Raw genomic sequence first — 24,347 nt, forward strand, 5'->3', positions numbered from 1 at the left:
TCCTGCAGAGCTCTCCAGTGCAGGGTATCTCCGTCTGCCTAGTGCTTGGCGTGTCAAGCAAGCAGTAACTCCGGCAAAGCTTCAGGGCTGAGCTGCAGCCTATTTGTTCCTTCTGATTAACTCCTGCCTCCTCCTGCCTCTCAGCCCCTTATTCCCTCAGCCCACTTTATTTCTGCCTTGCAGCCGCCGCCGATTATTTCTCCCTCCCGGGGGATGAGGGCCTCTCCTTCCCCCCCGGCCGCGGCGGGGCTGGGCAGCCCGTCCCGGGGGCGGCGGGAGGCGCTGACGGCGGGCGGCCGCTCCCGGCAGCATCTTTCCGCACTGTTTTGCGGCCTCTCCCTGCTTCCACTTGGCACCCTCGCTGCACAGCAGTTTGGCTTGTCCCTCCTTGCGCTTTTAAAGGCTGCCCGCTCGCTGGAAGTCACTCTCTCCGCTTCGTTTCCTACCTCCAGATTCGCTTCCTCCCTACAGCCCCCATCTCCCAAATAGATGGCCTCCAAAAATGGGTCGGTTTCTCCCTGTTTCATCCAGTGTATGCACATTTCCTTGACTCTTTTGTTGTTGTTGTTGTTGTTATTCTGGGCACAGTACAACTGGGTATTGCTCGGTCCTGAGAAAGAGCAATACTTTCAGCCTGATACCAATTACTTACGTAGGATGAAGAAAAAAGCAGTCAACATTAATATATACTTAGGATACAGGAGACACGTGTTGGCCATTTCCTCTCTGACATCCCTGTGTTGCTTTTACGGCGGACCACAGCCCCGCTTACGGGTGCCCCGACGGACAATGACACAGAACAGGTAGAGGCGCCTCTACCCTTCCTTTAAAGAGCCAGCTGCTTGCTTTTCTCTCCCTCGCCGATGGACACACAAGCCACAGAGAGAATAAGTAAATGTTCAGCCTCTTAAGTTTCACCAGCTTAAAAAAACAAAAAACAAAAAACAAAAAAAAACCAAAGAAAAAAAGAAAGAAAACAAAACAAAACAAAACAAAAAACACATAACCCCAAAACGAACCAAAGAAACCCACCCTCCACCAGCAGTTTCAGCTGCGTTAGGAAAGTTTCCACTAGCGATAGCAACTGCCAAGTTGGCTGATCGGTCCACTGGCATTTTTCGCTAAAATTCACATATTTAAGCCCGAAATGAAGAGTGCGCCGAACCTACTGCCGCCGCCGCCCTGCCCCCGAAAACAGCCCACCCAAACCAACAGCAAACGGACTCGGCCCGTCGCCGCGAAACCCGAGAGGAACGGGAGCACCGGCAGCGCCGGAGCGGCCCTTGGCTTTTGTCTCCGTACGCTGCCTTCTCCCTTTCTCTGCTTCCAAACTTTTGGGCGCTCGCTCTGAGCTGTATTTATAGCCCCGGAGCCCACGGCTGTATTTTTCCTTGTGCCTCTTTTGGCTTGGGCTTAAGTCCCTGGCAGGGAAAATAAAAAGGAGGCAGGCAGGCGGGCAGACAAACAGGAGGACAGAAGGAGAACAGAGCTGGAAGTCCCGCAGACGGGACCCGAAGAGCGGCTGGGGCGGGCGGCTGGAGGTGCGGGACTCCCCCCCGCCTTTGTTGCTGGTGGTGGACGAGCGAGAGGTAACGGGGGGAAGGTCCGGCCCCGGCTCGCTGGGTGGGGAGAGGAAAGTCTTCGGGGAAGGGGGAAGTCGGGACGGCCGCCCCATCCTGGGGGTGGGGAAGGGGGCTCGGAGGGGGCGCGGGTGGGGAGAGCCTGTGTTTGTGTCTTGGGCGTGGGGGGAGGGGGGGGAACGACACGGTGCTCGCAAGAACCTGTCCTCTAGCGCCAGGTGAAAATAAAGCGTCTACGAGTGGGGACAGGGGCGGCTGGGGAGCCGGTGCCCGCTGCCGGAGCGGTGACCCGCCTGGCTGCCGCAGCCCGGGACCCAGCCCGCACCGGGGGTCAGCCAGGGCGGGCCCGGGGGCGGCGGGACGGCGGCGCTGAGCGGGGATGCCCGGGGACTGCCGCGGGAGCCCGGCAGCGAGCCCCGGGGCAGCGCGGCGCGGCTCGGCGCTGGGAGGCTGTGGGGAGCTGCTGGGGAGCAGCACCGCTCAGCCGGGCTGCCGTGCCTTAGTTTTTCTACCTCGTCTCTATTGTGGTTTAAACAACCAGACCCCAAAACAAACCCCACGTCGCTCACGAGAATAGGGAAGTAATAACTATCTGGGAACGCGTTTATTGGAAAAGAGGAAAGCCTTCCCTGCCTGTAGAAAAAGCGATTGAGGGATTGAAAACTTAAGGTTTTCGGGTTTTGCTGTTGTTTTGCTTTTTGTTTTTATTTTCCGCTCCGGTTTGCAAGTAAAGCAGCTGTGTCCCCGCAGCGTGGATGGTGAAAGTCTATAACGTGGCAGCAAATATCTCAGTAGCGTGGATAGCGTAATTGTCATGTTGTTAAGCATTTCCTTCTTGACGTGCACCTCTTTTAGCCGCTAATCTCCGAACTGGATGTCAAAGCAGATTCTGACATCTTTAGAGAGCCTGTGCTCAGGTAAGTAAAAAACGTGAAGCTGTGGAAGGAGCCTGCTTTTGGGCTGAAAATTAGACTTCCAGGTTTGGCTTCGAGCGGCAGAACGGCTGGAGCAGCAGGATTACACTTGGCTGTGCAGTTTGGCATTATTATGACCTTGTTCAAACGCATTCTGGTGTGCCATGAGGAAGGTATAAAATTAGATTAAAGCTCCCAGCAACCCATCAAATCCCGTTCAGAGCCCCGGCTCTGGACTCGGGCTTGTTTAAATCACTGACACTTTAGAACAAAACCCTTTCACCCTTCAACTCTCCGGGCAGATTTTTCTGTTTGATTACATTAATAATTTAATTTCTATTTCCTACCGGCCCTTCCAAGTGGGCAAATCAACCCCCTTCCAACACGGGTGGGGGCTGTTATTTTTAGCTTGTCCGCTGGAACAAAATGTTCCAACACTCCCTGCTTTGAATCTCATTGCGGTTTGACTACTCTTTGATATTTAAGACCGTCGGGTTTCCTTGTCAAACTACCTGTTATAGGAAATGTCTCCCTTAGCTTGGCAAATCACTCTCAACAAAGTAGACAGGAGCATTTGCCTAAGTAAAGACACGTTTCTAAAATGTTTCAGGGAAATACCCGAAATATTAAACTGGTAAGTTTACTGTAAGTGCTACCCTTATGATGACCCTAGGTGCGCCTACCTATCAAAATAAGTAAGAACTGACCAAATATTGCCATGCCTTCTCGCCCCTTTGGTAAATATTTGTCGGCCGTTGCTGAACACTTTTGGGGAGTTCCATATGCATTTTATAAACAGCATTAAAAATGCACGTCCGATTCAAACGTCATTTAAATAGCCCTGCTCCCCTTCCCAGCTGCAGTTCTGCAGCTACTGTTTCCGTAACAAAGTACTTTAAAGTGCGTTTAAATCCGCTTCCCCTCACCCCCCACCCCTCTTCCCAGCGTTGTCCGAGAGCTTCCAGCTGACACTACTACTGTGTCCATTTTTAAAAAGTGTCGCTGTGTGTTGAGCTACAAGCTGTCCAACGTAAACGCAAATAGCTCTATGAAGGGACACAACAAATTAGGTGGGAAGGCAAAGGGAGAAATCCATTTTTGTCAAGTGATGCCTCCTAAAGAGTGAGTTACAGTAATTCAGACTTTTAAAACTGGCGCCTTTAAGATTATAATGCCATACGCATTTATGCGTATTTACCTCGCATAGGTACGTATAGGTACAGTCTGAGGTGTAGAAATGATAACAGGAGTTTTAAACTTCATGGCTGTAGATTTGGAAAGTTCTCGTACCACTTGCGCCTGGACGCCCGCGCATATTAGCACAAACGCTGCATTGAATTAAGTGCCTGATCACTGAGATCTTTTTCACAGGATTTTCTGTTACCGCCAGCAGTATTCTCATGTAGGATGCCCTCCGTGGCCAAGGGCCAGCGGCTGAACAAAGTAAAATCAATAAAATAAGTGCAGACTAGTCTTCTTTGCACAGAAAGGTTGAAACGTGTGTAAATGGAGCTTCTAGAAAAGATGAAAATCCGGGTTTTGCAGCTCCAAATCTCGGCAACAGAACACGATCATTACGCGCGACAGATTGGGGTAAAATCCTGCTCGTATAGTGATTATTGTTATGACAAGGAGCAATAACTGCTTTGTTATAAAAATAGTGTCTGTTATGAAGAAACTGACTGAGCAACCATCCAGATAAACATTTCCTGCGTCTAACAAGCCTGTCTTCGTGATGTTTTGTGCTCTGCTAAGCTCCCTGTCCTTTTCAATCGTTATGGTCTTTTTTTTTTTCCTTGTAATTATGCACATTGTTTCCCACTTACCCTAGTTTTAACACTAGCGCTCCGAAATTGCACAGAGAAATAAACGAAAGGCTATATTTTTTCCCTGTACGTGCGCATCGATAAATTCAATACCTATTCTTACTGTGCAGTAACGTTTTCGTATGATTATATCGAGCCACTCAAACATTAGAGTCTCTAATTCCTCTGTATTCTTAGTGCCTCCAAGATGCTTTCTCCAAGATCTGGAAGAATAGCGATAAACTCTCTTTGACAGGTAGAGAAAACCTACAAAACCGGAGCGCGATACCGGCGTTGCTCCCCAAGTTAGGCGCTTTCTCTTCGTATCGCTAATTTATCCCCCTGGCACAACACCCAGCCGGACCGGTGTATTTAAAACAAGCGGACCCCGTGCTTGTGTGCGAGCAGGTGACGAGAGGCGGATGTGCGGAGGAGCCTCGGCGGGCGGGGAGAGGGCAGGGGCGGCGGGTGTCCCCGCAGCCTGGCCGCCTCCCCCGGCGGCTCACCGCCGCCAGCTCCGCTCCGGCGGCGTGGCGGGCACCGGCGGCGGGCAGCGGCTGCAGCCCAAAGCTGCCGCTTCTCGCCAGGGCAGCGCGCAGCACAGCGTGCGCTCCCCGCAAAGGCGCTACCAGCCTCGCCCAACAATAAATAACGCCGCCGTAAAGAGACTAAAGACAAAGTAAGAAGCCCTCCAACACCAGGCAAAGACGTGGTTTGGGGGGGTTGAGGGGGGAGTGATGGGGAACAGGAGGACGGGTGTCTTTTGTTGGTAGCTCGGGCAGCTTCGCTTCAGCCGGATTACCGGGGTGAAAGCGGACGGGGTTTGCCAAGGCGACCGACTCCCCGCACCTCCTCGCCCTCGCTCTCGCCCCCTCCCGTCCCGCCCCCGCACACACCGTTCCGCGCACCCACAGCCTCCGCCTCGACAGCGCGGGGAAACGCTCCCGGCACCTCTACCGACCGCCTCCCGCAGGGCTAGCTCGGCGGGACGGCAGCGGCCACCGCGGGCCACCTGCCCCTCGGCCTCGCACCTGCCCGGGCGATGCCTTTCGCCCCCCGCCCGCGGGTCGCGCCCGCCCAACCCGGGGCAGCGCAGCTCTCCCAGGGCCCCTCGCTGTCCTTCGCAGGCCGTTTCGTGGCTTTTGCTCATTTATTCTGAAACGCAGATGGATTTAAACACACAGACAGCTGACGGTGCCGGTGGAAGAGCGGCAGCGGTCACCGCTGTGATCCCGGCCGGGAATATTTTTAGGTCGCCCGAGGCTTTCACCCCCTCCGGAGGAAAAGTCGCCTCACTCGGCCAGAGTTCCCCCGGGCCACCGGCCGAGGCGGGGAGCGCTCCCGCCCCTCTGGCAGGCCACGGCTTCCCCGCGGCCACCGGCGACACCTCCGGCCGCCACCGGCGGGCAAGCGGCCGCGCAGCGGGCTGCTGGGCAAGGAGCCGCCTCCGCCGCCGGGCTCGGCCCGGGCCCGGCAGCCGTCCCCGCGCTACCGCAGGGCCCGGGAGCCGGCGGCGGCGGCACTGGCAAGCCCCGGGAGCGGCACATGGGCGGCCGCGCAGCGCTGCGCGGCCCCGGCGCGCCGCCTGGCGCCGCCCGCGGGCGGAGTGGGGCTTGTCCCGGCCGTGGGGCTGCCTTGCCTGTCTGCCCTCCTCTCTCTCATCCCCGGGCGCAGGCTTCCCTAGTCCCCTCCCGGGCCACAGCTCCTCCCCAAGGGAGCCTGGTGGCATCTCTGGGGCCGGGTGTTGAGCGCAGGGGCATGTCTCTGTTCTGCCCCTTCAGCCCCACATCACCCCTCTGTGCCCACCATCGCTTTCCTCTGGGGCACGGAGACCCTCTCCATCGCTGGGGGAGGCCCAAGGCAGCCGTCTGCACCTCCAGCCTGCTCCACGGTGACAACCAGCTGGCCTCAGCATTTCCCTGTGCTGCCCTTCAAAGACTGGCAACCCCTACCCAAGAGACACATCCTTTGCCCAAGCGCTTCCACAGGGCACATCCACCTCCTCATCACAGGGCTGAAGGGCATTACAAACATTGCTTTGTTTACTTGCACACAAACCCCTTGGAGGTGAAGGTACCATTAGCCTCATGTTACGGAAGGGAAGAAAAGGTTAAAAATTACCTACTAGGTTTACATACCCTGCTCAGAATAAAGTCTTGTTCCACTTCAGGTCTCCCAAGTAGAGCACAATAACGCTTCTGGACACAAGTCTGCACTAAGGCTCCAGAATTCACCTTAGTTCTTAATTTACTGAGGTGGACTGAGTGCCTAAAACTGTTTACTGATATCCCTGCATGCTTATTCTTCATTAAGCAAACTGAAAAATAACACTCTGTGGAATCATCCTGGCATGTTTATCAGTGAGCTTGATGCCTGCAGGGATGCTTATGCCCAGCTTTTCCACTGAGCTGTCAGTTTCTTGCAGTCTAAGCTTTGCACCAATGTGCTCCTGGGTGCCATGTCATCATGATAAGACACTATTTTTTTCATTGTTTGCTGAAGATTTTTTACTCGCCCCTCTCCACCCACCCCCAGCCACCCCTAACTTCTCAGCCAGCTCAAATCTAACCTCAGTTGTCTGTTTATGTCATCCCTATTACTACTTACGTCCACCATGCAACCAAATTAAGTTGGTTAGCCAACTTAATTAACCAAGTTAAGTTCAAAGGCAGCCACGTTGCCAGTGTCATCCCATTTTATGAAACGTAGAAGCTAACACCAGTATGCCATTTCGTCCACGAGGGGGAGGGTTTGCAACTCCTGATCTCTACTTTGCTTTAGGCAGATGAGGTTGGCAGAGCTGTGCAACCCACCAAAATGGAGAGCATCAACTCCTACCATAGTCATGAAATGAAACACAGTTCTCTGCTTACTACAGAATAGCACAAATTTAGACTGAAGTCTAAACAAAGTCTTTGTTTGATGTATATATGATCAAAATAAAGAGACATCTTCAAGAACAAGAGAAAATGAGACCTAACAAGGCAGGACGAAGAACCTAGATTTGTTCTGCCTTGAAGAGAAGGTTGAGGAGAGCCATGGTAGAGTTCAAGCACAGCTTTAATGGTGATGGGGAGAGGAAAGGGAGCTGACATTTTTTCCTTGCCATTTGAATACGTCCATCCCTAATAATTCCAGACAGAGTAGCTGCCTGGGAATTTGTCTCTGGGAACTGAAGCACACAGAGCACGTTTAGAAATGATAGGTGGGGCAAAAATGGCTCTTAGGATGCCTGCTGTTAGAGAACCCAAATTAAATTTTGATGTAATTTATCAGAGCTGGAGGCCACTCCGTGTTACAGTAGTTCTTCTAGTGCTACTTATGGCCACAGTACACCTTACATTTTTTATGTTAATTCCTTTCCGTTCGTGACCTACACATGAGTAATGATGCCCTAGTCCACTAATGACTGTTGAATACCTAAGAGGCAGCACCAAGTGTGAACGAAGATCTCTGCCAGAGACTCCAGCAAGCCCAGTCGCTACATATGCTGTCACCTTTTCACAAGGACAAATTGCTCAGACCACAGCCACAACAGCAGGGATGGCCATGAGAGCAGGAAGGTTTTGAAAGGGTTACTCAAGTCTTAGTCCTATGCACAAGGCTCCACCCAGTCTGGTAATGGGAGGATGTTCAGTGCATATTTCTGGGCTTAACTCACAGTATCTTAACATTACCCCTGGGATGAAATATACCCTCTTTTATGAGCTCAGGAGTGGTAAAATAAGAACTTTGGTGAAGTATGCAGAGGTCATCCTAATTCATGAAAATGAAACGGGTTCCCTCCAAGAATGATTTACTGTGTTTTGTTACCATATTTTTGGACTGCCATTATTTTCTATACTTAATCTTTTATGGGGATTTTATGATTTTGTTAAACTGGGAGTTCATTTATAGGGAAGGTTTTCCTGCTCCCTTCCCCCGGAAAGGCCCTAGTATGCAAAGTCAAGTTTAATTTTTATTTTTCACTTTATGGTTCACCTCTCACAAAGTTTTCCTATTGTGAAGGAAAAGAACCTCTCCTACAATGGTAACCCAGGGACCAAAGGAAAGAAAAATAAAAATGTAGCTTGCTTTAATGTTCAGAGGACTCCTTGTGAAGCCTCTTTAGAGAAAATCACATGACAATCCCGAAGAGCATAGTGAAACTATACCCTCACCTGGTTTGGGGGTTCTCTATTTCATTGCTTTAGAACCTCTTCACATCCACACCCAAGGACACTTACTTATGAGTAAAAGGATGTGACAGTGTAGCCTCAAAACTGTTTATCTTTGAACACTGAATCACGTTCACTACCTCACCCTGTTCCTACACAAGAAGAGACCGTGAGGCTACCTATATTCTTTCTCAAGTGGCTTGGTCTGCTGCTGCTAATCAAATAAGTGAATCCCTCATGCCTGAAAGGGAGAGATGCAGACTTCATGGGGGACTCAGGGTGATGAGCTCCACTACGCCTTCATAAAAATTATACTGGTTGTATATTTGGCCTGTAAGTAAAGTTTAAGAGCAAGGAGCCACAGATCACCTATTGATGGTGAGATGAATCTACACTTGCCGGAGGCTTTCTAGCTGACCCCCAGAACAAAGAAGGTATTTTTGTTATTAAAAAAAAATCCCTGTATCATTCCTGAAAAGGCAGCCAGAATTAGGAGGTAGCTGGTCCTTTATTTCTGAGGCAAGCTCTGCTGAACAGCTGATACTGAGCAGGAGGGAATTGTTCAAACATCTGTCTTTGTAGCAGAGTTGGAAGCTTCTGAGATGGTTCCCCATAACTGCAGTTACAAAGAAAAATGAACAGGCTGATTTTAGGGCAAGACAATTTTTAAAAATGCTTTAATTCGTTGACCGTGCAAGACTTCTCTCTAAAAACAGAGCCTATAGTTTCAGGCATTTCTGTGTCATTTCATCCCATCTGTTAGGTATGTGAGTATTAAGAGTGCTACTCTTTTTTTTTCAGTAAAAAGGTAGAAAAATTGATGCACTGCTCTTCTTGTCATTAAGGGAAGGAAGTGAGAAATGAATATAGACGAAGGATATATTCGTGGCAGTTTGCTGTCATTCCATGCAATTCCAGAAGTATATGTAAAATGGAAAGTAGGGCCCAATAAAAGCAATTTTCTGAGTCCTATTAGCTGCCAAGTGGAATCACAATGTGTAGTTAGCTGGGAATCTGCAAGATTTCTCACCTAATTCTACTGGACTTAATTTTTAATTTGCCACCAGAACAAAATCTCTAATTGCGAGAAGCAGCAGCTTATTACATCTTTTATGTGACTCTGACTCACACATTGACCAAACTGTAAGGAAAGAATTTTCCCTTGCATTCAGATGATGATCCCTCCTGGATGTTTTGTACCTAAGAATTCTTCATGATTTACTAATAAGAAACAGAGAATGAGAGGAAATTATCTTCATCTGTTTCTCTCACCCATAAAGCCCAAAATAGACAAAGTGTTAGAGCAATTGCATACCCTTGCACCTTCTTCAGTTAACTCCTCTTGCACAGTCCTCAACTAGCAAGCTGTTAAAGAAAAGAAATATGTGTGGAGAGGAACTTTTATACCTCAGGCATCAGTGTGTGGTAAATACAGGGGGAAAACACAGAAAAACAGTAGAATTAGGAGTTAGAAGAGTAAAGGAAAAAAAAGAGGAAAAGGGTGCCTACTGAGACTTCTCTCTCCAGACACTCATGATCAAAGCCCACCACTGCCATTAGGCAATCAATCTGCAGTTGCATACATAAAACTTTGGCAGTGTATAGTCTCCACTGCTTTCAACAGAGGCTTTAGACATCTGAAACTGGGCACTCTCCCAAAATTTAGATCCAGTTGCACTATACATTCCAGAAAAGACAGCACCAAATCAGAGGCCCTCTTTTACCCATGCTATTTTCAAGCTGCAGTGTATGAAAAGTTATGCTGCACCACCCCCACTCCCCCAGCCCCCATTTAACCTCTTGGGTTGGCTATGTTTGTGTCCTCTAGCTTCATCAAATGGCACACACTGCTAGTAAGCAATTACTGCCTAAATGCATTGTTGTTTTAGGAGAGATTACTGAAAATGTATGCCTGTCCTTCCTGACTAATTCCTTCCAGGATCATTCAATCACCTACAAGCTTCTTCCTTTTGTAAATAGAAATCTACACTGGCATAACATTTCATAAGTGTAATGCAGCTAGTTTCATAAGATAAGTGACCCTGAATCTCCTGATTTGTCTTGCTTTTCAGCTTTTAAACCTCCATGTCTTTTGCACTGGGACATTCTCCTGCTCTTGATTGAAAACTGATCCTAGCAGCCAGCCAAAGTTTTAGCAGCTTCCTATTCTTGCTCACTCCACAGTCAGAGGTTTTTCAAGCAGCTGCACTGGATTTCCTTCCAGGGAGATGAATTCAAAGGAATCCTGCAGTCACAATTGAAGCACAGAGGGCAGCCTCAGTTAGTTAATCCTAATCTATTTACCTCTATTTCTGGATGCTTCTGTCTTCCTCTGATTAAACACCTCTTTAGAGATAACTTAATCTCACTATATCTGAAAAATACAGAGGCTGCCCTACATTTACTAGATTTTACAATTCCAGAATACTGCATTTCTTAATTATATGTATTTCATTCCATTATCAGAAAAAAGTGCAGTAGCTATAGCTCTACAGGACATTTGCTGAAGTCTTCCACATCCCCATAAATGCCCTGTGGAATGTGTTGCTCCTGGTGAAGTTCTGCAGGAGCGATCCTTCTACAAGAAAAAGTCAGAGACCAAACACCACTTAATAGGATACACATAGAAGTGTGGTGAGATCCAGAGCATGCCCATGAAATCATCTGTGTATTTGTGATAAGAAGCTCACTCCCTCTTCGATAACCTCATGATTGCTTTTGTTAAACCCTTGGCAGCTTAAAAGGCATCTTGCTTTCCAGCGTCTGGGCCTTCTTCCTTTCTCTTTTCTTCTTTCTTCCCCGTACAAGGGCCCCCTCTCTTCACTCAGCTCCCACTCTCCCTCTCAAATGACATTCTTTCTGTACTTGTCTGCACAACAGCACAAGGCCCAGGCTGTGCTTCTAAAAGCCAGGAATAATGCCCTAGTCTTTCTGAGTGATTGATGCACTATCCATGGAGAATACTGTGCCTTGGTCAGAGGAGTTCGCAAAGCCATGTACGTTAAGATACCTGCTGATCTGCTTTTTACTTTCACTGTAATTTAAACAGAAGAATTTCATGAATGTTCCTTGACTTTACGGTGTTTCTTGTTGTTGAGAAGCTGAAGCCCAAGATTTCAAGGTAGATGGTGACAGGGAATCGCATACATATAGATGTATGTTAAATAAAAGTCTGTATTTAAAAGAATTAAAATTTGAAGAGAATGTGTTGCTTGATCAGACCTACGAGGCAAGTCATTAGTTCAGGCAGTGTTGCCTATTCTAGTTAAACACACACATGGCCTTACTTTGACTAGTATATCTAGAAAGCTCCAAGCAGCTGGCATTTCCTTTCCTAAACCCTTGACCTCCTCTCCCAAGGCCAGACATTACACAAGTACCTTCAGTGTGTATCCAAAGACTAGAATACAGCCCAGGATGTGGATATTTGCCCATCTTGGGTGAGTGGAGACATACTGCTTCACCTTATGCCTGAGCCTGCACCTGAGGCATGTGGACATCTGTTACAAGACAAGCTCTGAAGTGTTAAGATATTTCAGTTTTACTGTGATCTTAATAACTGAGAGCAGTTCTGTCCTTTAAAGTTACAGAGGATGTTCCTGTTTCCATCAAGTCAACAGCAGAATTCTCATCAACTTCAGCATTAAATGAGAATATTCACTGAGTGCCTATCAGAGCAAACAGATACGGTGAAAGTCAGAGAATTGTAAATGCCTACACTGAAAAGCCATCCTGAGATGCTGGTGGTTCAGATATAAATCCAAGCTGTGCAGTTCAGGAAAAGCTTTATTGATAACCCTTTAAGAAATTAACTTTCTGCTTTTCTCCAGTTATGATTTTCTATAAGGAAAGCTTAACCCTTAGGACGTTGACATTTTTCCAAATCGCCAGACAAACTGTCAGAGCACAGCTGGCTTTCAGTCAAAAACTATTCTAGGCAAGCTGGAATTTGGAAGAAAATAAGGTAATTGCTATATTAATTTATATAGATAATTAAACAATTTAGTTAATTTACAGTTTCTAATTATATGCTGCTATATGTTATTTTTCTGTATCTCTAAGTCTCATGAGTAAAATCAGAACTGAAATGACTCCGTAAAGCTTACAAAGGTTTGCCAAGTTTCAACTAAATGTTGCCATCTACTGTTAGAATAATAATAAAAAAAAAACCACAAATGGGTGAAACCAGCACTGTAATTGTGGAAGAACTCAGTGGATATTTGCGTCCTATTGTGCTGATGCACAAGGGATTTTTCTTTGAATGCACAAGCAATAATATGTCCGTAAATCCTTCTGTATGTCAGAGGGAGAACAGGGTTCATTGTTTGCAAGATCTCATTATGATTACTTTTCAGCTTCTAAAAATGTTGTAATAGTTTCCAGATCCAGCAGTTATGGTATTCAGTATATTGAGAGAAAATAGGCTTCATTGAAAAGGTTGTTCTAAATGTTCCTCGTCTATGCTTTTTTTCATTGAGCACATAGAAAAGTGATAGTAACATGTAGCAGATTTTGAAACATTTTACTTCTGCAGTATTAAAAGTTAAAAACACTCCTGCCCCTTTACTGACAAACACATAAGATTTAGATTCACATCAAGATCAGGCACGAACATCCAAGTAAGGACATAAAGAGCTAACGAGTACAGACAACTTCTGTTCTGAGCTGACAATAGAAAAGCTACTGTCAGTCTTTTACTTTATGTACAGGAGAAACAGAATTTAAAAGGGGTTAAAGATCTCAAAGAGGACACTATCCCTGGAGCTCCAAAAAGAAAGCAACATGCACGTTCCTGCGTATGATACTGGAGCAAGAGGTGGATTTCAAGTAATTATGCGATTTCTGTACTCCTGCTCTGTGTGCTTTAGCTGGCACAATACACTTATTTCTCCACACCCCATATTTGCTCATTCAAAGAGACCCATTGAATTTTCTACATCAGATTTTGATGGAAAAATACAGTAAAATATATTCACCTAACCAGGCCTACGATGTTTCAAAGAGAACTTCCCATGACTTTGAAAAATTCTCAGCTCGTGTGTTGTTTCATTACGTTATCAGACAAACATCCTCATCTGCCTGTCACAGGCATAAGTTGTGAAAAGGTTAGAGGCTATCCATGCTATCTAGAAAAAAAGAAATCTGAATACAGAAAAAGTGGAAAACATGCATAGTATCACACAGTGCCACCTACAGCTGGAATTGTGAATTCTAAATGGTTTTTCAGTAAGGCTGTAGAGACTTGGTGTTGCTGTTGATGGAGCAGCATTGTAGAATGACTCTTGCTCCGCTGCGCAACACAGAAGGTAAAATTGAGGGAATATCAGTCATGTTTATTGCTTCAGAGTTTCTTTGAATTCTGTCAAATCATGTTTGGAACAGGATTTTTTAATATGTAAGTTCTGGTTCAGCAGACAAGTGCAGTTAACGTGAGGTGCAATGCAGGATGGATTAAGAAACACTGAGCAGCAGCTCTGGTTGCTGGAATTGTGTACTGAATAGTTTGTTTCACCTTTTTGTGTTACCAGCATGAAAGGAAGAATAGGTTAACAAAAGCAGTATCAGAAATAACGTACAGGTCTCATTGTTAGAAGTTATGCAATAGAGGCCAAAGCTCTAAGAACTTTTTGAGATACAAAAGAGGATGGGGTTAGAAAAGCCCAGACTTAGCAGGAGTCAAAATTATCAAGGGACACAAACACCAGCAATAAGGTCTTCTATGGGAAAGGCTAAGGCACTCAGTGACTTCTTTGCCTTGATTTTTACTTGTCGTGTTTGTCTGCAGGTCTCCTAGGTCCCTAAGCCTACTATCAAGGCCTTGGGGAATGAAGCATTACCCAGGGTAGAGGAGGATTGAGTTAAAGGAGTACTGAAGCAGGTTGGACACACACGAGACCATGGGACCAGACAGAATGCATCTCAGGATGTTGTAGAAACTGGCTGATGTCCGTGTGAGACACTCTGAACCATCTTCAAAGTGCCATGGTGTTTCAGAGAGGGTTCTGATGACTTGAAAAAGGTAAATGACTTGAAAAAGGCACAGCCTTGTTCAAAAGGGGCAAAAAAGTGTACCTAGGGATTGTCAGGCTGGTCAGCTTCACCTCAATCCATGGTAAGATTATGAAGTAAATCCTCCTGGAAGCTATGTCCAGATGACTAAAGGAGAATAAAGTGATTTGGAGCATGGATTTAGCAAGGAAAAATCATACATGGATTGTATGTGTGTATCCATACATGGATCATACAGGGACCAACTGGATTGTCTTCTATAACATCCGATATAGACAAGAGTGGCGGATACTTAGCTCAGCTTACTGAGGTCTTCAGAACTATCTCCTGCAGTATACTTACAGCCAGATTGGGGAGATATAGACAGTACGAATGAACCATATAGTAGGTGGAAAACTTTCTGAACCTGCAGGCTCGTAAGGTAGTGGCCAGCAGTATGTAATCTGTTGTTGGATAGTTGTGACATTGTGCAAGAATCAGTCTGGGGCCAGAAGTGTTTAAAGCAACCTTTTACTCGCAAATTGTTTGATTATGAATCTTGATTGTAGATAAAAAGCAGACTTTTGAGACAAAGGCTGGTCATAGCATGTTAATGCTAGATCTGGTAAAGGAAGCATCTCACTACACGTGAGAAGTGCTTTCTTCTAACAGATTATCACTTCACAATCCTTTACCACAGCTGTGCTAACCTCAAACTGTTCTGGGAGGCCTCCTCCATTAACTCCAGTGCCTTTTCAGTGGTGGCAGTAAGAATTGCTTTAGAGCATAAAAAGCTAGCTCTGATTTACCGAATTCTGGCAATAGGTTGGCTGGTGAACACCATAAAAACCCTCCAAGAGCAGAGATAGCAATGTTTTCACTAGGACTGCCCCCTTCTAATGCTGTCAGTGAGAATCAAAATCCCAAAAAATCACAGCGGAAATATCTGGCTTCAGCATGTCTATAGTGTTGCTGCTCTGACACATTAAAAGGCATGTCCTGTTTGTAGATTCATAGATTCATAGATTCATAGATTGGTCCAGGCCGGAAGGGACCTCCAAAGGTCATCTAGTCCGACCTCCCCGCAGTCAGCAGGGACACCTCCTACTAGACCAGGTTGCCCAGGGCCTCGTCGAGCTTCACCTTGAATATCTCAAGGGAAGGGGCCTCAACCACCTCCCTGGGCAACCTGTTCCAGTGTTCCACCACCCTCACGGTAAAGAATTTTTTCCTAATATCCAATCTAAATCTCCCCTTCTCCAGCTTAAAACCATTGCCCCTCATCCTGTCGCTGCAGGCCTTTGTAAACAGACCCTCCCCAGCCTTCCTGTAGGCCCCCCTCAGGTACTGGAAGGCCGCTATGAGGTCTCCCCGGAGCCTCCTTTTCTCCAAGCTGAACAACCCCAGCTCCCTCAGCCTGTCCTCATAGGAGAGGTGCTCCAGCCCCCTGATCATTTTGGTGGCCCTCCTCTGGACCCGCTCCATCAGGTCCATGTCCTTTCTATATTGAGGGCTCCAGACCTGCACACAGTACTCCAGGTGAGGTCTCACCAGAGCAGAGTAAAGTGGCAGAATCACCTCTCTGGATCTGCTGATCCAGATGATCTGTGCTGTTTCTCTTCATGAGCAAACACATCTAGAGATAGTTTCCCATTTACAGGGCAGAGGTACAGCACAAAGAAGGAAGCAGTGGCCAATCCAATCTTGTCCATCTTGTCCAAGATCAGTGGGGATGTATATCAATGTATATAAATACCTGAAAGAAGGGTGTAAAGAACATGCAGCCGTGCTCTTTCCAGTGGTGCCCAGAGGCAGGACCAGAGGCAATGAGCCCAAACTAAAACACAGGAGGTTCCCTCTGAACATCAGGAAACACTTTTTGTTGTGAGGGTGACCCAGCACTGGCACACGTTGCCCAGAGAGACTGTGTGGTCTCCCACTTTGGGGATATTCGAAAGCTGTCTGGACACAGTCCTGGGCAACCTACTCTTAGATGGCCCTGCTTGAGAAAGGGGATTTGACTAGATGACCTCCATAGGGCCCTTAAAACCTCAACCATTCTATGATTCTGTGATTCTGAGCAGCTTTTTTTCCCATAGGAAATGGCGGCATAGTCTATTAATCCCATCCTGTTTAAGAATAGCCCTTTTCTACGTCAGTTAGCAGTGCATGTTTAGATAGGAAGAAGCAGAAGGTAACATGCAGATCTAAATGTGTAGCTATGCTGAAACACACAATCCTCCTACAGCCATGTAACAAAGCAAAGAGTTCGCACAGTTATGTGGAAAGACAGTTTTCTTCCTTCACTTTCATTTTTGTTCTTTCTTCAGCATATTCATATTACAGGTCAAAATGTAAGTCACATGAATAAAACCACAAAAGTTCTAGGTGTGTAACAATCAGATATTAGATTGCTAGAAGAGGCAGGGAAAAGGAGTGAGATGCAGTGAGATTTATGAAAGTGAGTTCCCAGAGGGTCTTAAATTAGATGTGCAAAGTAATACAATTTAATGTGGAACATGCTTTCCGTCTGTTTTGGAGACAAGCTGATCTGTTCAAGAGAACTTTCTAGGCTTAATTGGTCACAGCTTCTGGTAAGGACAGAATGTTACAAACATCTATGAAACTTTGCAGCTTGGAACAGAAACATGTCATCACACATTTTAGAAGTTCCTTGGTTCATACACAGCAGTTACCATATGCTGAGCCCAAGGAGAGCAGTGATCAAAAGGCCAAACAGTATTTAGGAAGGACACATTTTGTTTTAGTTGATTTTTGTTTCATTCCAAACTGAAAAATTAAGACTCTGTTGCAGATTTCATTAATTGTAGTGTTGTTGCATGTCATTATTTAATTCTGATTTTCATTATGTTTGGTGTTTCTCCTTAAGTAACTGTTGGAGTCTAAGGATTAAATAATAATAATAACAACAACAACAGCAACCATATAATTATAAATAATATCCTAATAATATTATGATGACATAATCTCAGTTTTCATTAAGAAAAGAGCACCCCATAAAGTAATTATCTGTTTGTTCTCCCCTTTTGCACGGTCCCTCAAAAAATGTGCTCCCTTGGTGTTTTAATGGTTTCATATCAAATTTCATTATTTTTAAACTGGTCTCAATGGTTTTGAAAGAGAGGGCTGAGCAGCTTTTCTGCTGTCATGGGAAAGACAGATGTGAGGTATAGCAGGCAGTGAATTAAGCTCTTCAGGGTCGAAAGACGCATAATATAATTTCCTTTACCATTCAAAATCTTAGTTTCTTTTCACAGAGAGGGGTGGTTTTCTAATGACTAGTGAAAAACACTAGTCTCAGGAAGGCCTCTTTGTCCCTTTGAAGCCAGTAGTCTTCCTCAGTGGTTCAACACCCCTTGTAGACAAAGCTTTGACTCCTTGCCCTTTAAGTGGTATTTTTAACAAGCAAGATCAGTAAGTAAGAAAATCCACTTTCCTAAAACAAACGGCAAAGCCCCAGTCGATGCCCAGCTTTGTCCACAAGACCTAGGCAAATCCATACTCTTTTCTGCGGATCCAGCAGAGGGAGCTTGTTTTACCCAGTGAAAATGCTCAGTTAAAGTTGTTTAAGATTTTTGGGAAAAAAAACATTGTCTAGCCAGATGCAGTATGTTAAAACTACATGAAATAAGTTATTAATTCTTAACAAATAAATCATTTGGAATGGTTTGCATGGAGTGTAACTAAGTGTAAGCACATCTGTGTAATCTAATAACAAATTTTAAAAAGCCCCATGCTCTGTGTTTGACAATAATAATAATGTCATTGTGCTACACTTTTAGTCAAAATGAAGTCTAAAGTCAGAGTCAATTCTGTCATTTGAGTCATTGTAAAAATTTATGTCATGGCAGGCATGGCAGTTACCTCTTTCTGCTTCAACTTACAGTGTGTAGTGTAGTATAGGCTAATAGTGTCACAGAAAAACTATGAAACTGTATTGGTCAAAACTTATGAAGACTTCAAATACTTCCAACCAATTATCACTGGTGAGATTGCTGTTAGGCATTTGCGTCGGAGCCACATTTATGACAGTGTTATATATATGCGTGTTAAAATTACCCACCTATTGTGGTAACCCTCTTTCATGTACTTTGTCCATGATTTGCAGAGGATTTTACTGTCATCCATGATTATTGTACTTTGTTCTCTGGATTTTACAGATATGAAAAATAAGGAGTCAGGTTGGGGGCTGACCTGCTGGAGAGCAGCTCTGAGGAAAAAGACCTGGGAGTCCTGGTGGACAACAGGATGACCATGTGCCCTTGTGGCCAAGAAGGCCAATGGCATCCTGGGGCGCATCAAGAAGAGCGTGGCCAGCAGGTTGAGGGAGGTTACCTTGCCCCTCTACTCTGCCCTGGTGAGGCCCCATCTGGAGTACTGTGTCCAGTTCTGGGCTCCCCAGTTCAAGAAGGACAGGGAACTGCTGGAGAGGGTACAGCAAAGAGCTACAAAGATGATTAGGGGACTAGAACATCTCTCTTATGAGGAAAGGCTGAGGGACTTGGGTCTTTTTAGTCTGGAGAAGAGAAGGCTGAGGGGGGATCTGAACAACACCTATAAATACTTAAAGGGTGGGTGTCAAGAGGACGGGTCCAGACTTTTTTCAGTGGTGGCTGGTGACAGGACAAGAGGTAATGGGCACAAACTTGAACATAGGAAGTTCCATCTAAACATGAGGAGGAACTTCTTTGCTTTGAGGGTGGCAGAACACTGGAGCACACTGCCCAGAGAGGTGGTGGAGTCTCCATCTCTGGAGACATTCAAAACCTGCCTGGACACATTCCTGTTCAACCTGCTCTAGGTGGACCTGCTTTGGCAGGGGGATTGGTCTGGCTGATCTCCAGAGGTGCCTTCCAAACCTATATCATTCTGTGATTCTGTGATTCATGTTCTGCTGAGGACTGGGAAAGAACAGAGAAGAGAAGTCAGACTTCTGCGCTCTCGGTGCTTTGCTGTCCTCACAAAATACTGCAGCTATGAATGCCCTGTAGACTGAGGACACTGATAGTGAACTGCAAAATGAGGGGAGATAAGGTCATGTTTGACAAACATTTCATGTTACTGGTCATTGCAGAAGATGAGATTAATTGCCTCAGGGTTACTTTAACCTTTTCAGGTTATATTAATTTAAGACAGCTCATGTAATACTTTGGTAATTACTTGATTGCATAAATATCAGGATACTCTAGCTGTAATTGCTACTAATGCATCATAAAAGGAGTTTTTTAATTACGTTTAGGAATAGATCTAATTTTGAAATGACATTGATATATTATTTATATAACTTAATTAATATCTAGATATCATAAACAATGTACTATCTCTTCTGAGAAATAAAGATTTGCCAACATTAGCAAATGAAATTCTCACAGTGCCTTTGAGAGATGTTTTACAGGTGGAAAGCCTAATTATATGTAGATTGAATGACATGTCTACTGTGGTCAGTGGATGCAAGCCTACAGCCAATTTTCCCAGTCCTTTTCATATCACAGACAGGTGAGGTATCAACCATGGTGTTCTAGCACGACTGAGTTAGGTTAATATTATTGCTCCCTGGCACCATCCTCCAAAATCAGAAGTTTTTATATCTCACTCATAATCTTTCCTACTATGAAAGATGTTTAAGGAACATGTATCATCCTGAGGGTGTATCACCCCTTAGAGAGTGAACACATGGCAGGTTATGCTGGTAGATGTGAAATGATTATAACCTCCGGTGAATGTAGCAGTGATTAACAGATGAGAGGTGGCACAGTAAACCTAGTTCAATTACAGACAGAACAGCATGTGACACTGAAATCACTTTACAGCCCAAAACCTTATATAAGGTCTTCTCTCATCACATGTTTAATATGATTCTGATGTACATCAAAAAGGGAAAGATATTGAGAAGCATGGTGAGGAAAGGTTTGGTAAACAGCATTCCTGCTTACAGAGAAAACTTTGTCACTTTTGACCCCAGTAGAAATACTTTTTGCTAAAAAAATACCAATTAAGGGCAGATTCTCAGTGAAATAAATGCTGTCATTGAATAATCAGAATCATTCAAATATTAAAAATGTAGACAAAACTGGTGAAAGGACTATTAAATAATAGTTCTCTGTTAAACAATCATTTAATAGCCACTGAACGGCTTTTAATAGTGTGAGTCAATCTCTGGGATCAGATGGTGTCAATCAATGCTGTTAATTCAGTTCTGACGTTTAAATGATGATATTATCCAGCCCCTGGACTGATTTTGAACATGGTAATCACATAACATTTTGTTATTTCACAGGTATCAACCAACGAATTGTTTGATTTTTTTTAAAAAGTGGACGTTCTCTGAACTGTGAGAAAATCTCTTTCAGACCAGTCGAATGCAGAATTGGATTTCTCAAGGAACATTTCTCAAGTTTGACATTATTGTGCCTGTTCCTTATGAAGTCCTGCCGGGTAAATCTTAATTACCATGCAAATCTAAGCCAGATAATTTTTATACTCTACAATTTTGCAGTGTAACAAAATATCATTAATATGGGAATATGGGATCTTAACAGCTTTTAACTGCATGTAGCATGTTAAATAAGATGATTGTGGACTTTTTTAACAATATATGTGTGGGGCTTGGGTGGGTTTTTTTCTTTATTTGTTTGTTTTGCATTCAGTAGAGACAATAAAAGACCTCATCATGCAGTGTAATGTCTAACTCTAGGAGTGAAAGTCTAGTACTGAAAGCACTTTCTAAAGTGCTGCCACCTCCAGAGTTCAAAGGAGACTACCAGCAGCAGCTCTCATTTTGTCATCCCCTAAGCAGCACTTTCCTAACCCCAAATGAAACATTCAAGAGGTAATTAGCACAACAAAATCTGACAACAGTCGTCTGAATGCCCTTATTTTAACACAAATTAACTAATATTAAAATTAGTTTTAAAATCTACTGTTTTGTTACCAAGAATAGAAAACGCATTTATGTGGGGTTTATAGTGTAGGTTGTTGAGCCAGTGCTTAGGGACCTCTCAGTGCAGTCAATGTAAGAGTCACAACTGAATTGACAGAAGCTATTGTCAGAGATATAGAGTGGTACATAAAAAAAAGAAAACAAAGATTTCAGTATCTTCTCATTGCAATCCAAAAAGTCTCCTAGAAGCAGGGCAAGCCCTAGCATATGTGTGGTCAACCTCTGCCAGTTGCCAATGGGACAATATCAACAGGGAAATGTATTTGAGCTCTCATGGGCCCACTGGTACTCTGCTGTTATCTCATTGACAGTCATAGAATTTTACTAGCCTACTGCTTAAGTATGTGTTAGCGTTATCACAGAATGAACTTGTGATATATTTGTTAATATACCACCCACTATGCTTGTGAGGGTGTTTTCAGCAATAAATATTTTTAAAATCTAAAGGAAACATTGAAGACTGAAGAGGAGAAAGGAGTTTTTGATAGCCAAACACCAGAAAGAGTAGTTCTATGTAGACGATGACTTGAACAAGGGATGTTATGAACAGCAGTTGTGGTGGCACCAATGTCACCTTTTTCTGACAGGTGGCAATATCCCTAAAAAATCTCAGAGAAGAAACCTGAAAGCTCCGTTGCAGAAAGTGAAGCACCATTTCAAGTTTTAGCAAAATGATACAAAGATTTGATCGATTTGCACAACAGTCCATGTACCTGAACTGTTTATGGACCATCTTATCTTTCATTAGTCACTTACTAATTGTATTGTGACATTCTTTGACACAGGAAATGAGGCCCTACAGGCAGCAGCTGAAAGAAGAAGAGTCTTTAAACAGATGAAAAGGAATATCTATGAGTTATCTTATAAAAACATTTGTATCCTCCTTGTGTGTGGCATTGGTAGCACTTTTCCTGCAAAAGCAGTGAGCACAGCCTGATAGCTGAAGATAAATGCTGAGCTGCAACAGCAATACTTGTGAACAATTACTCCAGCCATAGGTGCTATGACCTGGAGATGGTAAGGAAATGTGGATATCATGTGGCTTTATGGAAAATATTCATCAGGGCAGCAAGGCAGACTCCCTGGCAGAGAGAGGTACCACTTCTGATCCATGTACCTCCAGTGTTTGCTAGGCATGGGATAGTAGCAATATACTGCTAGAAGGATTATGGTGTGCTGCTAATGACTATTCATCTATTAAAGGAAGTGGCACAACTAGTCACTACAATGAAGATTGCAGGAAACTAACAACGTCTTTCGAACTGAAGATGCACAAAAAAGAAAGAGGGGGGATTCATGGTTGCTGCTTGATGCTAATGAGGACAACGCTGCCTGGACCAAGGTGAAGATAACAGGTTGTTTGTCTGCAGAATTGCAACTGAAAGGTCATTTCATTCCTTGTTACATAATTCTGTTGAGAGAAATATTGATATTGGAACAATAAGTCAGAGAGATTTGTTTATATCCAACAACAAAACCTGAACCTTATTAAAAAATGTTCTGGGTGTCATGTGTACCTTGTTTTGTGAAAACTGAGTTTCTGAGCCGGTAATGCATTCTCCATTAATTTTTCTTTTTATCAACAATCTGTTATTTAAAAAATTGATTTTGAAATCCTTTTCCTAATTTGAAAGATGCTTAAATACTATCCATGATCATATACAATTTTGTTATGTGACTGGAATGACCTGATGAGTACTCCACTATTAAGCTGCGCTGATTATTTTTGTCAGTTTCTACATGCAACGTTAAGCAGCCATTGCATAAGAGAGTTGCGTGAACATTTCCTTGTGTTTTTGCCTCATGTATCTATATCCACAGAACAAGCTGTCAATCAAGTTAAATGTGGGTCCCACAAAATTTTTCCACCATTGTCTTAGTTATTTCATGGAGACATGCAGTCTCCATGCAGTCTCTTCTGAAGACATGCAGTACACTACTGTCTGGGCAGCCAAGCAAATCTACCTTTGCTTGGCTCCTCTGCACTATAACACCCAAAAGCCTAAGGATTTTGCAAGGGGGGCTTTGTTGTTTATTTAAACAGATGGCCTTGACTGTAGCTATCCATGAATCTATGTCAAATCTGAGAGAAAAGGTGGCATTTCAAGCCAGAAGTCTCCAAACAGCGGTCGACTCTGGTCTGACATGCCCATTATGGAAGCATATATCACCCCTAAACTGCCTTGGACTGAGAACAACTTTCAAAAATAAAAAGTAAAACAAGTACTGGTCATGAACAAAGACAAGTTATAGCATATGTGTGCCAGGCTGAAACACACCTGGGTGGGATAGGTCAGTCACTGTCACTGTTCCCCTCTGTTTTCTCCTCAGCATTGTGGGAGGTAAGTTTCTGTCCCAGAAGAATTCCAACTGAACAGGGTCATAGAACACTTTATGGATTTCCTCAGGCTCACATATGTTTGATTTGCCAACCAGATTTGCTTAAAGGCAGGTTTATTATCTAATGTATTGTTCAGACACCATGAAAATTCATGTCTAAGTAAAAAACATTCACTAGCTCTTACATTAAACCAGTACTAACGGAAGATGAGGAATTAATTTAAAAAGTGATTTTAAATAGTGAGATGTCCACCATCAACCTCAGTTTTTGAAAAAGGATGGTTTTTCTTAAGAAAAACTCTATTGAAAAAACACTAATACCCTTCAAAACCAAATATTTTTACTGCCTAATATCACATGTATATATATCCTAAGCATTCTGCAGACTGCATTGAAGTCTCGTATAATCTGTCCTCACGTAATAACTCAGACAACTAAAAAAACAAGTATAATAAGAGGCTCATTTTCTATGTTTTATGCACTTGCAGAGATAATACTGTGTTGCAAGTGTTTGGTTCAAGCACAAGGACTTTTCAGGCTCATTTAACGGTGCCACATCATCAGGATGATTGCAATGGAACTTAGTTTGTTAAAGAGTTTGC

General features: G+C 44.3%; 1 protein-coding gene and 1 long non-coding RNA gene across 4 annotated transcripts in view; one reads left to right on the forward strand and one right to left on the reverse strand.

Annotated features, from left to right (window-relative positions):
• Positions 1-24,347, reverse strand: part of NFIB (nuclear factor I B) — a 277,138-nt gene that overhangs the window by 195,612 nt on the left and 57,179 nt on the right. The gene's annotated exons all lie outside the window — the stretch shown is intronic.
• Positions 1,221-22,920, forward strand: LOC141477492 (uncharacterized). Its single transcript, XR_012463707.1, has 4 exons — positions 1,221-1,589; positions 14,242-14,475; positions 20,743-20,900; positions 22,191-22,920. It is a non-coding gene; the product is annotated as an uncharacterized lncRNA (long non-coding RNA).

This window comes from Numenius arquata, chromosome Z (assembly GCF_964106895.1).
Source record: "Numenius arquata chromosome Z, bNumArq3.hap1.1, whole genome shotgun sequence".
Taxonomy (NCBI): Eukaryota; Metazoa; Chordata; class Aves; order Charadriiformes; family Scolopacidae; genus Numenius; species Numenius arquata.